This window comes from Lissotriton helveticus, chromosome 1_1, assembly GCF_964261635.1.
Source record: "Lissotriton helveticus chromosome 1_1, aLisHel1.1, whole genome shotgun sequence".
Taxonomy (NCBI): domain Eukaryota; kingdom Metazoa; phylum Chordata; class Amphibia; order Caudata; family Salamandridae; genus Lissotriton; species Lissotriton helveticus.
In genome coordinates, this window is record NC_136057.1 from 1,071,342,703 (window position 1) to 1,071,357,394 (window position 14,692).

The 14,692-nt window shown below is 52.3% G+C and overlaps 3 pseudogenes; all 3 read right to left on the minus strand.

Annotated features, from left to right (window-relative positions):
* Positions 1-7,263: 7,263 nt before the first annotated feature.
* LOC144778316 (28S ribosomal RNA) lies at positions 7,264-9,443 on the minus strand (annotated as a pseudogene).
* Positions 9,444-9,867: 424 nt separating this feature from the next.
* Positions 9,868-10,021, minus strand: LOC144779860 (5.8S ribosomal RNA; annotated as a pseudogene).
* Positions 10,022-10,606: 585 nt separating this feature from the next.
* On the minus strand, positions 10,607-12,429 carry LOC144781545 (18S ribosomal RNA; annotated as a pseudogene).
* Positions 12,430-14,692: the final 2,263 nt, after the last annotated feature.

Consider the following 14,692-nt stretch of genomic DNA (forward strand, 5'->3'; position numbering starts at 1 on the left):
CGCCCGGATCCTCGGCTGGCTTGCAGGACGTGGGGCTCTCGCACCCCGGGGCCCACCGGATGGAGCTCAAGCCCTGTGCCCGGTCCCAGATTCCGAACCCTAGTCAGGCCAGGGATAGCCTTCCTGGACCTCGATGGGCCCTCTGTCCCTAGCACCCAGACCCTTGGCTGGCTTGCAGGATGGGGGGGGCTCCTCCACCCTGGGGCCCACTGGATATCAAGCCCTGGGCCTGGTCCCAGCTTCTGAACCATAGCCTGGCCAGAGAGAGCCTCCACAGACCCTGATGGACCCCCATCCCTAGCGCCTGGGCCCACAGCTGGCTTTCAGGATGGAGGGCTCCCTCATCCTGGGGCCTGACGGACGGAGCTCAAGCCCCTGGCCTGGTCCCAGCTTCTGTACCCATGCCAGGCTGGGGAGAGCCTCCCCGGGCCCCGATGGGACCCCTGCCCCCAGCACCCGGACCCTTGCTGGCTTGCTGGACAGGGGACTCCTGCACCCCAGGGCTCACTGGACGTCCTACCCTGGGCTCAGTCCCAGCTTCCAAACTCTAGCCTGCAGGGCCATCTAGTCGCCCAGCCCGCAGGGCTATCTGGTCACGCAGCCAGGCGACCAGATGGCCCAGGATGACCCAGCACCCAGATGGCCTGGGACGGCGGGACCCAGTGGCACTTGCAGTCTGTTGATGGCGAGGGTGGCCAGGCCCTCCAAGGCCACTGCTCAGGAGGCTCCTTCTCTGCTCGACTTGCACGGGAGCGATGAGAAAGGGGAGGCCCGGCTGGCCCAGGCCACCTGGTCACCCTGCAGGTTTGCAAGGGATGAGGGCCTGGTCCCCACACCCTGGTGGGGCAGGGACGGGAGGGGGAGGCCCCAATGCTAGAGTGCACATGGTGGAGGCAGCCTCCTGCTGGCCTGCGTTAAATGTAAATAAATGTAAATGTACCGGTATTTATAGAGCGCACAGCTACTTCCCTGAGGTAGTGTCCCGGCGCTGTCCGTATACCACTTAGGAACCCTTCCTGGTTTTCCCTGTGAGTGTCCACTCCTGGGCACCCCCAGGGTGAAACCAGGCATCCCAGCGCCTTTGGGCCGTTGTGGAGATTAAGCAAGCTATTGCCCAGAGTTGCAGAGTGGGATCCATGATTAGAATAGGCACCGAGACGAGAATCATCAGGTCTGAGGAAATTGAGCCCAAGATCCGCCAAGGCAGGTATTGAACCCTGGTCCCGTGCCAGACCTCTGCATCAGGGTCTGCCGCTCTAACCATTTGAGCCACACTTCTCCCCCCCTGTGTCCCTCACACCAGCCTGGCAGCAGAGGGACCCACTCCAGGTGTGGTGGAGGAGGATGTCTGTGGGTGCCCACACATGGAAAAACAAAAGCTTGGCTCAGAGGATGACTTTCAAAAGACCACAGCAAGGTAAATGCTCTGCTACTTATGAAACCCTGACCCAGAATCAGGTCGTCTACGAATGATTTGGCACCGGGTGCCCCATGAACATGCGGTGCACAAAGGGCGATGGAGGTAGCCCCCTTCCATCTGTGCTTCAGTCCCCAAGCGAGCAGCTCTACGCACCGGCCACCCGAGAAAGGCCAGCTATCCCAAGCCAACCAAGGCTCCACGGCACTGCTGTATCGTTACGGTTTAGGGGGGATTCTGACTTAGAAGCGTTCAGTCATAATCCCACAGATGGTAGCTTCGCCCCATTGGTTCCTCAGCCAGGCACATACACCAAATGTCACACGTCATCAATAGGGTAAAACTAACCTGTCTCACAACGGTCTAAACTCAGCTCACGTTCCCTATTAGTGGGTGAACAATTCAACGTTTGGTGAATTCTGCTTCACAATGATAGGAAGAGCCGTCATCGAAGGATCAAAAAGCGACGTTGCTATGAATGCTTGGCCGCCATAACCCAGTTATCCCTGTGGCAGCCTTGGCCAGTGGAGGGAGTTCCGGTGGGACAGAAAGGCGGGGCGTGGGAGGGTCATGGTGGGTGGTGCTAAAAATCGGAATATGGAAAATTGGAGGAAAGTAAACAATTTAATTAATAAAACGAATTTTGTAGCGCGCGCTGCATTGCATTTTGCATATTTATTAAATACTCTCGCAGCCAGAGGATCCGACTCCCTCCCTTCCTCCCCAAACACACGAAAATCAACTGAGGAGAACCCCAGGGATCATCACTCAGCCCCACGCTCTTCAACATCTACTTGCCGCCCGTCGCCGTCATTGTCAGACAGCATGGGCTCAGCATTGTATCCTAAGCAGACGACTCCCAGCTCATCCTCTCGCTCATGAATAATCCCGAAGACACCAGACTCTGTTTCCAGGAAGGTATTAAGAATGTGGCAGCGTGGCTGAAGGACAGCTGCCTGAAGCTCAACTCAGAGAAGACTGAGATCCTCATCCTCAGCCCCTGCACCCACCCCTAGAGACCACACTTGAAAACCTCTGCATCATCCTTGACTCCTCCCTCTCCATGAACCACCAGATCAACGCCGTCACCTCCACCAGTTTCAACTGCCTTCGCATCCTCCGTAAGACCTTCAAGTGGATCCCCACTGACTGCAGAAGGACTGTCACCCACATACTCATTACCAGCTGACTGAACTACGGCAACGCCTTCTATGCCGGAATCAACAAAACTTTTATGCACAGACTCAAGACCATCCACAACGCCGCAGCCAGACTCGTCCTCAAGACACCATGCCATGAGCACATGACCCATCACCTACGATGCCTCCACTGGCTCCCCGTTGAGAAGAGGGTCACATTCAAACTCCTCAACAACGCCTAAAAATCCATCCACAATATCAGACCCAAATACCTCAAAAGGAGAGTATCCTTCCACGTACCCAAGAGGAACCTCTGCTCCACCGCCCTTGCCCTCGCAGAGGTCCCCCGCATCCGCAGGAACAGAACCGGCGGGAAAGCTTTTTTCCACATTGCAGCCAAAACCTGGAACGAGCTCCCAGTGAACATCAGATGCTCCCCGAGCTTGCGCAAGTTCAGGAAGGACCTCAAGACCTGGCTCTTCAACTGATCCGGAACCACCCTCCCCCCACAGCAACTTGAGACCCTCACAGGTGTATAGCGCGCTATATAAACCCCCTGATTGATTGATTGATTACTTGCTAAGAATTTTATACCATCACTTTGGACACAGATATTTTCCCATTTCTCAAATTTCTCTTTCCCCCAATCATATGTCACTACCAAATTCAATTCATAACTCAGAAATCTACTGTCTAAAATGTTGAGTTTGTGTGTTTTGATGATGCTAACAATTTTTCAATGATTACTTCACCTGCATACCTGAATGAATGAGCTATGTGTAGATCTGGAACTTCCCTGAGATAAAATAAACTATTGACTTTGTTTAGACCAATTGTTGTACATAACTTTGGTATATTGAGGCCCCCAAATGATATTTTCCAATACAGGAAACCATCACATGTGTTTGCAGGTAGGTATGGGAAATGTTTGACATACTATTTTATTGTTTGATCCAGAATGTTTAAAGATTTAGCTTCTGTTCCTGCCGTTTCCAGTTTAAATAACAATTTAGGGATCAAGTATTGACACACAATTTCTATTTTCTGTGTGGTCTTAAGTGGTAGATTGTCGAGTTTTTGAGCCCAGTCACCAAGCACCTCATTAATTTTGTTGTTGCTTAAATGGGCAGTGTGTGGATCAAAGTTCAATCTGAGGTATCTCTCACTTTCTCCTGGATGAATATTTTCAATATTTTGTTTTTCAAATTGCCATGGTTTACAGCTGTTAACCAGGATCTATCTTATCTTTAAGGTGACATATAAAATCCATGTGTTTTTTTTACATTAAGTTTTAAGCCTGTAGTTTTCCTGAATTCGTCAATGATTTTCAGATGTGTACTCATTTCTTCCCAGGTGTTGCTGAGTACTGCGATGTCATCTGCAAAGGTAAGTGGTGATTTGCTCTATAAGACCATCGGAGCCAAATGTGAAGCCCTTGCCGTGTTTCTAAAGATAACAGATCAAAGTTTCCATGGCAATGTTAAACAACAATGGGGATAAAGAGTGAGTCACCTTGCTTAACTCCAGACTTCATTGTTATTTCTGGAGCTGCTTCGTTGTTTTTTCCCTTGAAAAAAGTTGTTTAGTCAGTGTATAAGTCTTTTATTATGTCTTTGATGTATGATGGAACTCTGTGCCTTTCAAGACTCTGTAAAATGTGGCCAAGGCTGACAGAGTCAAAGGCTTTTGAGATATCTTAAACACCACTGCTAACGAGCTTCTGTTCTTTTGTGCCCCTTTTATGATGTTTTGCAGAAGAGTCAGATTTTTGAGACAACCTTTCACCTTCATGAAGCCTTTTTGTCTCGTATTCAATTCAACAAAAAATTTGAGTCTTTTAATTAATATTTCCGTGAACAACTTCATGAATGCCGTACCGATGGTAATTGGTCGCCAATTACTGATGTTTTAAGTTCTCTAATCGGTACATTCTTAGGTATTAATATCAACCGGTTGTTTTTAATACTTTCTGGTACTCTTCTCATCGATAACCAAGACAATAAGATTCTGGGCAGCAGGCTTGGTTGCTTGTTATGCACCTTATTCAAGACATTCAGGCCAATCTTGTCAGGCCCCACTGCTTTCTTTCAATCTGATTCATCGAAGGCTTTAGTTATTTGGAGCAGTGTATTCTCTTTACACAGTCTTCCAATTTCCGATTCATCTGATATCCGATCAATTAGGATGAATTTGGGATTTTTCTTGTTTTCTTTTTCAAGTATGTCTTTATAATATTGGAAGATTTCATCACCACTGCTTTGGCAGGTGGCATCTTCTGCCCCATCAGTAATTATCCTGGCATTTTTCTTTTTGTATTTTTTAAACATTGCCTTGTACTCTTTGTAGCTGCCTTTTGCTTTTGCATAATTTTTCTTGTGTGTCCAATTGAGCCTTCCATTTTTCTTATCTTTCTTTGCTATCTTGTTTTGTACTGAGGCAATATGTTGTTCATCTTGAGCAGAGTTCATAGGCCCAATATTGGATTTGCTTGTTGGTTCGGTACGATTTGCTGATACAGGACTTCTATCATTGGTGTTTTCTATCACTATCTCATCCATCAGATCTATAGCAGCATTGTGATGCTGGATGTTTTTGGTGTACTTCTCGACTTTTGTGATTTCTATCATTCAGTTCATTAAAGTTTTTTATTTTTGGCACTTGTTTCCAATTGATAAAGTATCCGCACCTTTCTGTTGTTACTTCCACTGAAATATCTGGTTCATCGCAGGAGTCATTCTCAGAGATATTGGATGCTTGCAGTACATCCTTTGTAGATTTTTTTTCTCTTATCTATTCTATCTCTTCTTTTTTCTGCAACTTGTTTTCTGTTTTTACTGTCAAAATGCGGAACCATCAGCACATTAATGTTTCTCTTTTTCTCATACACTTTTTCCAATTCTGCTAATAGCAGTATTTCCTCCTGTGACTATAATTTTGATGGTTTGCTGCTTGCTAGAGCTGCTAGTCTAGTCTCATTTTGCGCCCTTGGATGCGCATACCGAGCATGTTGTGAAACTCTAATATTTGATTCGAATCTAAGGTTACAGAAGCTGCACAGGAATTGCAGCTCTCTTTTTTGAGGTCTTCCTTTACATTTGGCATAATGGCATTAACCCTGGACGAAGCACTACACTACGCTCGTGTAGTTTGCGAACTTTGTGCTATTTCGCACTCCGCAAATTGCATGTAGCACAGTGCAAACACGCGTAGCGTAGTGCAGCGGTCATTTTTTGCTAGCTCGCGATCCTCAACATCAAGTTGCTAATCGGAAGCGTGGAAAATAAAACTCTCGGGGAGATTCTCAATGCGGGGAAGTCAGGTTTCTCATTGCGAGTGGTCATGTATGCTCACCACCGCTTGCGATGAAAAACTACCAGTTCACGTTGAGAAAGCTGCCGCTCGAGTAGAAATCTACTCGAGCGGCAGAAAACGACCGCTTACACTGTGCAGGATGCAGTTTGCACTGATTGCACAGTGCGGACAAGCATCCGGCACTGTGCAATCAGTGCAAACAGCATTTTGCACAGTGCACTATGCAGTTCGCGTAGCTATGCGTAGCTCGCGTAGTGCAAAGTGCACTTTGCGTAGCTACGCGTAGCACTACTACACGAACTATGCCCAGGGTTAAATGGCATGCAATATTATGGTATTTGGCTTCTTTGTCACATTTTGAGCAATAGGTTTTGAGATAGAAGACTTTATGCTTGTTAGAGACATGTTTTCTTAGCTCTGTAAATGTTCCCAAAATGTATCCACACAAGTATGTGACTTTCTTTGTGTAATCATTTTTCTTTGTATTCAGTTCTTTGCTGACCTCATACACATCATGTAGATTTTCAACGTTGGTTGTAACAATGTCACTCTTGGCTGAGGAGGCCACAAATTTGATGGTTTCACTGAGGTCTACTGCTGTGTCTTCGTCTGCTACGGAGGGTGAACTATGGCATATATCGTGACCTGAATCGTTGTTGCTTGTTGCATTGTTTGAAGCGGTGCTGGTTTGTCAAATTTGATGAGTAGGTTAATGATTTCTGGAAAAGACAGCACCTCCATACACCATCTTAACAGGGTTTTCATGCTCTAGGAACTACCCCATCTGGAATTGTGTTTGTTTGCTTCGCCATTACTCTCTATCATGCTCGCCGCCATGATAGAACCTTGTTTGGTCTGTCTCTATAGACTTCTCTACGCAGAGTCTAGCACTATAGAGGCAGTTGCCAGCAGGACCACTGGGAGGTAAAGGCCACTACAACTGAGAATACGTTAAGCTAGTCATAGTTACTCCTGCTGTTTACCCGCGCTTCATTGAATTTCTTCAATTTGACATTCAGAGCACTGGGCACAAATCACACCGCGTCAACACCCGCCTCGGGCCTTTGCAATGCTTTGTTTTAATTAAACAGTCAGATTCCCCTGGTCTGCACCAGTTCTAAGTCAGCTGCTAGGCGCTGGCCAAGACAACGCCGGCCCCATGCCCTGTGGGTTGGGGGCACGGGCGAGGTGACCACCACAGCTGGGTGATCCACAGGAAGGGACCAGCTCGAGTTCAGACTCGCTACTGCCCCAGAGGGCGGCGCTTTGTCCAGCCACGGCATTTGCCTAGCCCCGCTTTGTGCCCGAGCTTGACCGATCCAACCCTTAGAGTCAATCCTTATCCCGAAGTTACGGATCTGACTTGCTGACTTCCTTACCTCCATTGTTCCAACATGCCAGAGGCTATTCACCTTGGAGACCTTCTATGAATATGGGTACGGCCCAGCGCTAGATTTACACCATCTTCCCCAGGTTTTCAAGGACTAGCAAGACTCACCGGACACGTCCGGAACCGCAATGCTTCCCAAAGTTCAGGCCCCTCTCTCGGGGCGAAGTTGGCAAACCCATTCCATGGCACCCTGCCCTTCACAAAGAAAAGAGAACTCTGCCTGGGGCTACCGCCGGCTTCCCCAGGATCATTTGCATTACCGCACTGAACCCCACGAGGGAGTCCATCTCTGCTACTCCGGGTTTGGGACATGACTCCCTTTCGATCGACTGAGGGCAATCGAGGCCATCGCCCATCCCTTCTGAACGGCGCTCGCCCATCTCTTAGAAACGACTGACCAATGTTCAACTACGGTTCACATGGAACCCTTCTCCACTTCAGCCTTCAAAGTTCTTGTTTAAATCTTTGCTACTACCACCAAGATCTGCACCTGCAGCGGCTCCATCCGGGCCCTTGCCCTGGGTTTCTGTGCGCACTGCAGGGTCCCTCCTAGTCATTGCGGCTTAGCCCCCGCAGCTCTCAGCACCGGCAACTATCCGGGAATGGGCCCGACACTACAGCACCGTCCATTTTCAGGGCTAGTTGATTCGGCAAGTAAGTTGTTACACACTCCATAGCGGATTCCGACTTCCATGGCCACAGTCTTTCTGTCTATATCAACCAACATCTCTTTCTGGGGTCTGATGAGCGTCAGCATCAGGCACCTTAACCAGGTGTTCGGTTCATCCTACAGCACCAGTTCTGCTTACCAAAAGTAGTCAACAAGGCACTCGCATTCCATGCCCAGCTCCAGGCTAACGATCCGGGCTTCTTAACCATTTAAAGTTTGAGAATAGGTTGAGATCGTTTATGCCCAAAGACCTCTAATCAGTCGCTTAACCAGATAAAACTTGGGGCTCCGAGCGCCAGCTATCCTGAGGGAAACTTCAGGGGGAACCAGCTACTAGATAGTTCAATTAGTCTTTTGCCCCTATACCCAGGTCGGATGACCGGTTTGCACGTCAGGACCGCTACGGACCTCCACAAGAGTTTCCTCTGGCTTCGCCCTGCTTAGGCATAGTTCACCATCTTTCAGGTCCTATCACACATGCTCATGATCCACCTTCCCAATGGAGCGAGTGAGATAGGCCGCTGGTGCGCCCGCCACTGGAAGCGCATTAGAATTCCACCTCAGCTGGCGCATGCCGTCCCTCGCCTTCATTGCGTCACAGGGTTTTGCTCGGCCCTCCGACCGTGCAGGTGTTAGGTTCCTTGGTCCGTGTTTCAAGACGGGTCGGGTGGGTAACTGACATCGCCGCAGACCCCTGGCGTCTGGCGTGGGCCTCCCTGCCCGGCGGCATGATGCGGATGGGGCACACTGGGCAGTCAGCCCCAGTCAACAGTCATGCCAGGAGCAGGGGGCCCATCCACCCTTCTTGGCCCTGCCGCGTCCCGAGGGACAGCTAGGAGCGGGTGCCCAGTGGGGGGCGCAAAGATGGTCCAATCTCCCTTGACCCCACGGACATTGTGAAGCTGCTGCCAGGGGGGCTGTTATACCCTCGGCTGGAGTGGAGGGCCACTTGCCACCCAAAGCCTTCCCAGCTGACCCTGAGCCGGTTGCGGTCCCCCGCCATGGAGGAAATGTACCTTGCAGGGGCTGGGTAGGATCCAGGTGATGGTCCCGCAGAGGGGATCCGAAACTTCTGAGCCACCTACCTTCCCGCCATGTTGAATCCTCCGGGCAGACTGCATGGACCCCACCCATTTATGTCTTAACGGTTTCAGGCCCTCTTGAACTCTCTCTTCAAAGTTCTTTTCAACTTGTTGGCTATCGGTTTCGCACCCGTATTAAGCCTTAGATGGACTTTACCACCCACTTTGGGCTGCATTATCAAGGAACCCAACTCGATGAAGAGCCGATCCTGGAGCATGGGGGCCACAACCGGCCTAACACCAACACGACCATGGGGTAAGCCACGATCAGAAAGACTTGAGCCCCCTGACTGATGACGGACAGTCAGTCTACTGTACGCCACATTTCCCATGCCCACCTCCGAGCGGAGATTTGGCGCTCGGCTCTTCATTACTGGGTGAATCCTGGTTAGTTTATTTTCCTCCGCTTAGTAATATGCTTAAATTCAGAGGGTCGCCACATCTGATCTGAGGTTGCAGTCAGAAAAAATGACAAAGCATCGGGGGAACTGCTGGGGAAGGGGCCTGGCATCCTGGTAGCGCATGCCCTCTTTCCCCAGATCGGAACTGGAGGGGGCTCACCCTCCTCAGGAAGCCAGCCGGGGAGGCGGGCGCCTGAGACACGTGCGTGCTGGTAGCTGGTGGGACACCACAGACAGCCACGTGCAGCATGCAGCCAGTTGCCCTGAGACAGGCCCAGGGTGGACTGGTCACTGACCCCCTCCCTGCAACCAGCTAGGCGTGACGGCGTCATACCTCTGTGACAGGACCCAGTGAAGGAGGGGTCTGACCTCGTAGGGGGATGAAGTAAAGTGGAGCTAACCCTGCGATGGCCCCAGCCATGTCCCGGAGAAGCCCCGGGGTGATTGACGATCAAGCGACCCTCAGACAGGCGTAGACCCGGTAAGAATCCAGGGCCAAAAGCTGCATTCGAAGTGTTGATGATCAATGTGTCTTGCAATTCACAATAATTCTTGCAACTAGCAGTGTTCTACATCGATGCGCGAGCCGAGTGATCAACTGACAAGAGTCACTGGCAACGTTTCAAGAATGTTCGCCCACCTGCGGGTACAGGAAAAGCAGGAGGAATGTAATGCCGCCCTTCCACTGCCCACACAGTGAGACGACCCGAGCGCTCTGTTCAAGGCTTCCCCTCTGGGAGTCAGCCTGCACCATGTGGAGAAAAAAAGCATTACCAGGCACTAGCCCACCCGCAGCCGGTCCATCCGGAGTAACCGGGAGGGACCGCGCGAGTCTTCAAATCCCTCAGCCGAAGGGGGGTGGTTCTAGCTCGGGGAGGCACTGACATTCAGTTTGCCCCCACCGCAGGGGGTCGTGCTGGGTGAGAGTGCGTTCAGTCTCAGGAGGGCCTACCGCTGAGCCCTTCCCAGGAAAGGGACAAGGGATTGGGGCTGCCCCCCTGTCCCCGGTCCCTCACACGTCGGTCGGGTTCTCCTGGTGGAAGAGGCTGGCTGAAGGCCCGCTCCTCACCCAAGTGCCCCATGCAGCCACGGACCGCTCCGCCGGCTGGGGCGAGCCATGGCAGGGCCCTGTGCTTGCAGGAGGCAGCTGAAGGTTTCAGGCTGGTGCTGTAAGTCGCTCTGGCTGCTTTGCCATTAATAATCCTTCCGCAGGTTCACCTACAGACACCTTGTTTCGACTTTTACTTCCTCTAGATAGTCAAGTTTGATTGTCTTCTCGGCGCTCCATCAGGGCCGTGACCGAATTCTGGCAAGGCCGATCTGAGGACCTCACTAAACCATCCAATTGGTAGTAGCGATGGGCAGTGTGTACCAAGGGCAAGGACTTAATTAGTGTGAGCTTACGACCAGCGCTTACAGGGAATTACTCGTTCAAGGGAAATAATTTTAATCCCCAATCCATATCACAAATGGGGTTCAGCGGGTTACCCGCACCTGTCGGCGAAGGGTAGACACATGCTGATCCGTTCAGTATAGCGCGCATGCATCCTCGAACATCTAAGGGCATAACAGACCTGTTATTGCTCAATCACGTGTGGCTGAATGCCACTTGTCCCTCTAAGAAGGTGGACGCCGACCACTGGGGGTCACGTACCTAGTTAGCATGGAGAAGTCTCATTCGTTATCGGAATTAACCAGACAAATCACTCAACCAACTAAGAACGGTCATGCACCATCACCCACAGAATCAAGAAAGAGCTATCAATCTTTCAATCCTTTCCGTGTCCGTGCCGGGTGAGGTTTTCCGTGTTGAGTCAAATTAGGCCGCAGGATCCATTCCTGGTGGTGCCCTTCGTCAATTCCTTTAAGTTTCAGTTTTGCGACCATACTCCCCCCAGAACCCAAAGAATTTGGATTCCCGGAAGCTTCTCAGCAGGTCATGGGAATAACGTCGCCGTATCGCTATTCGGCATAGTTTATGGTCGGAACAACAACGGTATCTGATCGTCTTCAAACCACCGACTTTAGTTCTTGATTAAACAAACCATTCCCGGAAAATACTTTCACTTTGGTTCGTCTTGCTCTGGTCCAAGATTTTCACCTCTAGCGGCACAATACGTATGCCCCCAGCTATACCTCTTAATCATGGCCCCAGTCAAGAAAACCAACAAAATATAACCTGAGTACTAATCCATTATTCCTAGCTGAAGTGTTCAGGCGACCGGCCTGCTTTGAACGCTCTAATTTTTTCACAGTAAGCACTTCGGAGCTCCAGAACATTCAGTCAAGGGCATCAAGAATGCGCTGAGAGGCAATGGCTGCAACACGCGATAGCTCGCCTTGTGGCACACCTCCAGTCCAATCCCAAGATCCAACTTCAAGCTTTTTAACTGCAGCCACTATAATATACGCTATTGGAGCTGGAATTACTGCGGCTGCTGGCACCAGACTTGCCCTCAATGGATCCTCATTAAAGGTTTTAAAGTGTACTCATTCCAATTACAGGGCCGCGAAAGAGTCGAAAGAGTCCTGCATTGTTATTTTTCGTCACTACCTCCCCGAGTTAGGAGTGGGTAATTTATGTGCCTTCTGCCTTCCTTGGATGTGGCAGCCATTTATTTGGCACTCTTTCTCTGGAACCAAACCTTGATTCCCCGTTACTCATGGTCACCAGGATAGGCACAGAAAGTACCATCAAAAGTTGATAGGGCAGACATCTAAATGTATCGTCGCCGTCACAGGGACGTGCGATCAGCCCGAGGTTATCTAGAGTCACCAAAGCGTCTGGGCCAGCCCGGATTGGTCTTATAAATGCATGCATCCCGGGATGTCAGTGCTCGCCATCATGTATTAGCTCTAGAATTACCACAGATATCCAAGTAACATATGGAGCGATCAAAGGAACCATAAGTGATTTAATGAGCCATTTACAGTTTCACCGTACCGGCCGTGTGTACTTATACGTGCATGGCTTAATCTTTGAGACGAGCATATGCTACTGGCAGGATCGACCAGGTAGCCGCACCTGCTGACAGTGTGGGTTTTGGAGCCGCATGCCCGTCTCCCCAACCGTCAACCTTGGCACACTCCTCCTTCTTGGGAGCCTGCTAGGGGAAGGAGCCCGCCCGCCTGGGCGGGAGTGCTTGCTGGAGGGGTGGAGAGGTGCAGTCACAATGGGCACAGGCGGGCACAGCTGTCTCCCCCAGAAGGGAGAGGCAGACCGAGGTGCAGCCTGAGCGAGATGCACAGTTGCCAGAGCCTGGCAGTGGTGGTGGTGGCGGCACCCCTCGGAACGGTTGTTCAGAGCTGCTGCAGAAACGCGCTGGTTAGAGAGGGGTGATGGTGTGTTGTGTAGGGCCTACGGACCTGCCGGGTGGCAGCATCTGAGGGCCAGTTGCCACCCAACACCTTCTGCTTCGGTCGGACCACTGGGGGGCATGAGCTGCCGGGCCGCTCAGCCTTTGCTCTGCTGGGCAGGATGAAGGGCCTCCCAGCAGGCGGCAGGCCCTCGAGTCGGACGGTCCATGCTAGGTGGGAGCTCTTTGCTTGAAAGAACGGCCAAGGCTGGCAAAGCAGTTCATCCCTAAATGGATCGAGAGTGCCCAATTGATCGTCGTATGGCCGGGCTCTCCCCTGGCAGGCCGCTCTGCGTGGGGGATGCAGGCTTCGCGTCCCTGCCTGCTACCGGGAAGTGCAGGCTTAGAGGAAAGGCCGATCGGGAATAGGTTGAGAGGCAGGTATGGACCCGGGCCCCTGGGAGCTCCAGCAGGTGGGCCCGGTCCTTCCTTCCCCTGTCTTAGAATCAGCTGACCTCACGGAGGTCTGACTGACCCTCTCCTTAGTAATCTGGAGAGAAAATGACACCCTTTCTTGTAATCCGTGTGCACTGAGTGATGGAGGGGACCCAAGGCATGAACATGCCCAACCTCCTTGAGCCCTCGCTGGGATTGGTTAGGCAAATGAGCCCTCATCGGGTCTTCCAGGGAAGCCCAGCCATCTCGTCACCCCATTGGAAAGCATTGCGTGCTCTGTGTCCTAACGAAAGGGTAAGCGGGCGCCGAGGCATAGGGGACAAGAGGCCCGGGACCCTAGCTAGGCCTCAGCCATGGGGCTGCGAGGAGAGGAGACAATGGGCTCTCCGACCTGGGGCCCGTTAGCACCTTGACAAATAGGCAAAGTGGGGAGGCTCCCTGGGCATGACGGAACCCCTGTTTCGGGCCTTTTTCATAGCAGCAGGCTGGAGCACGTGACCCAGGGCCCGGTGGGGCCCCTGGACGCAGCCGGTGCTCCCAGGCCCAGAGGCGCAGGGGAGCCTCCCCGGGTCCACAGGACCTCATCTCAGGCACCCTGTGGCAGATCCGAGGACAGAGCCCGGGGAGGAGAGGTTGCCCTTCCCGGAGCTCTCGGCTTCCAGACGGAGCGCCTGAACCCAGCCAAGCGAGGGGGACTCCCTGGGCATGGACGGAACCCTGTTTCGTGCCTTTGGCATAGCAGCAGGCCAGGGGATGGGGCACAGGGCTGGAGCACCCGACTGAGCCTGGGGCCCCTGGACCCTGATGGGGCTCCCGGGAAGAGGTGAGGCCTCCCGAGGCATACAGGGTCTCATCCTGGGCACAACACATTGAGCTTGGGGCAGTGCCCCAGGCTGGTGGGTCATCCTGGCCTGTCCTGCTGCCGTCTGAGGACCACTAGGCCGAGAGGGGTTTTAGAGTACCCTGTCCCTAGTAATCTGGAGGAAGGGTACCCCCCTTTCTGGTAACCTGTGCGCACTGAAAGACTGAGGGGGCCTAAGTCGCGGACACGCCCAAACTCCTGGAACCCTGGCTTAGATCAGGGAGGCAAACAAACCCATGTCGGGACTTCCAGGGCAGCCCAGCCATTTGGTCGCCCCATTGGAAAGCATTGCGCGTGACCAGATGGCTGAGGGGGGAGGTGCGACCAGATGGCCTGGCCCGAAGGACGTCAAACTGCCTTCCCGAGCCTTCGCGGGAGGGCTCCCACCTGCCCTTCAGAGGTCTTGGGGGATCTGCAGCCCGGGGGCTCGGACACCCCGGCTGGGCCCCAGGCCCAGGGCTGCAGACGGGAATCCCCGATGAACCTCCAACCAAGGGCCCCCCAGGTGCCTTCACAGGTAGGCAAAGAAGGAGGGATGCCTGCCCGGGCCCGACGGACCCCTGTCCTTGGACCATGGTGGAGCCGGGGGGCAGAGCCAGGTCCCCTAAGCCTGGCTGGAGGTCTCAGGCTGGAAAACGCAGGGGAAGCCTCCTCAAGGCCTGCATCC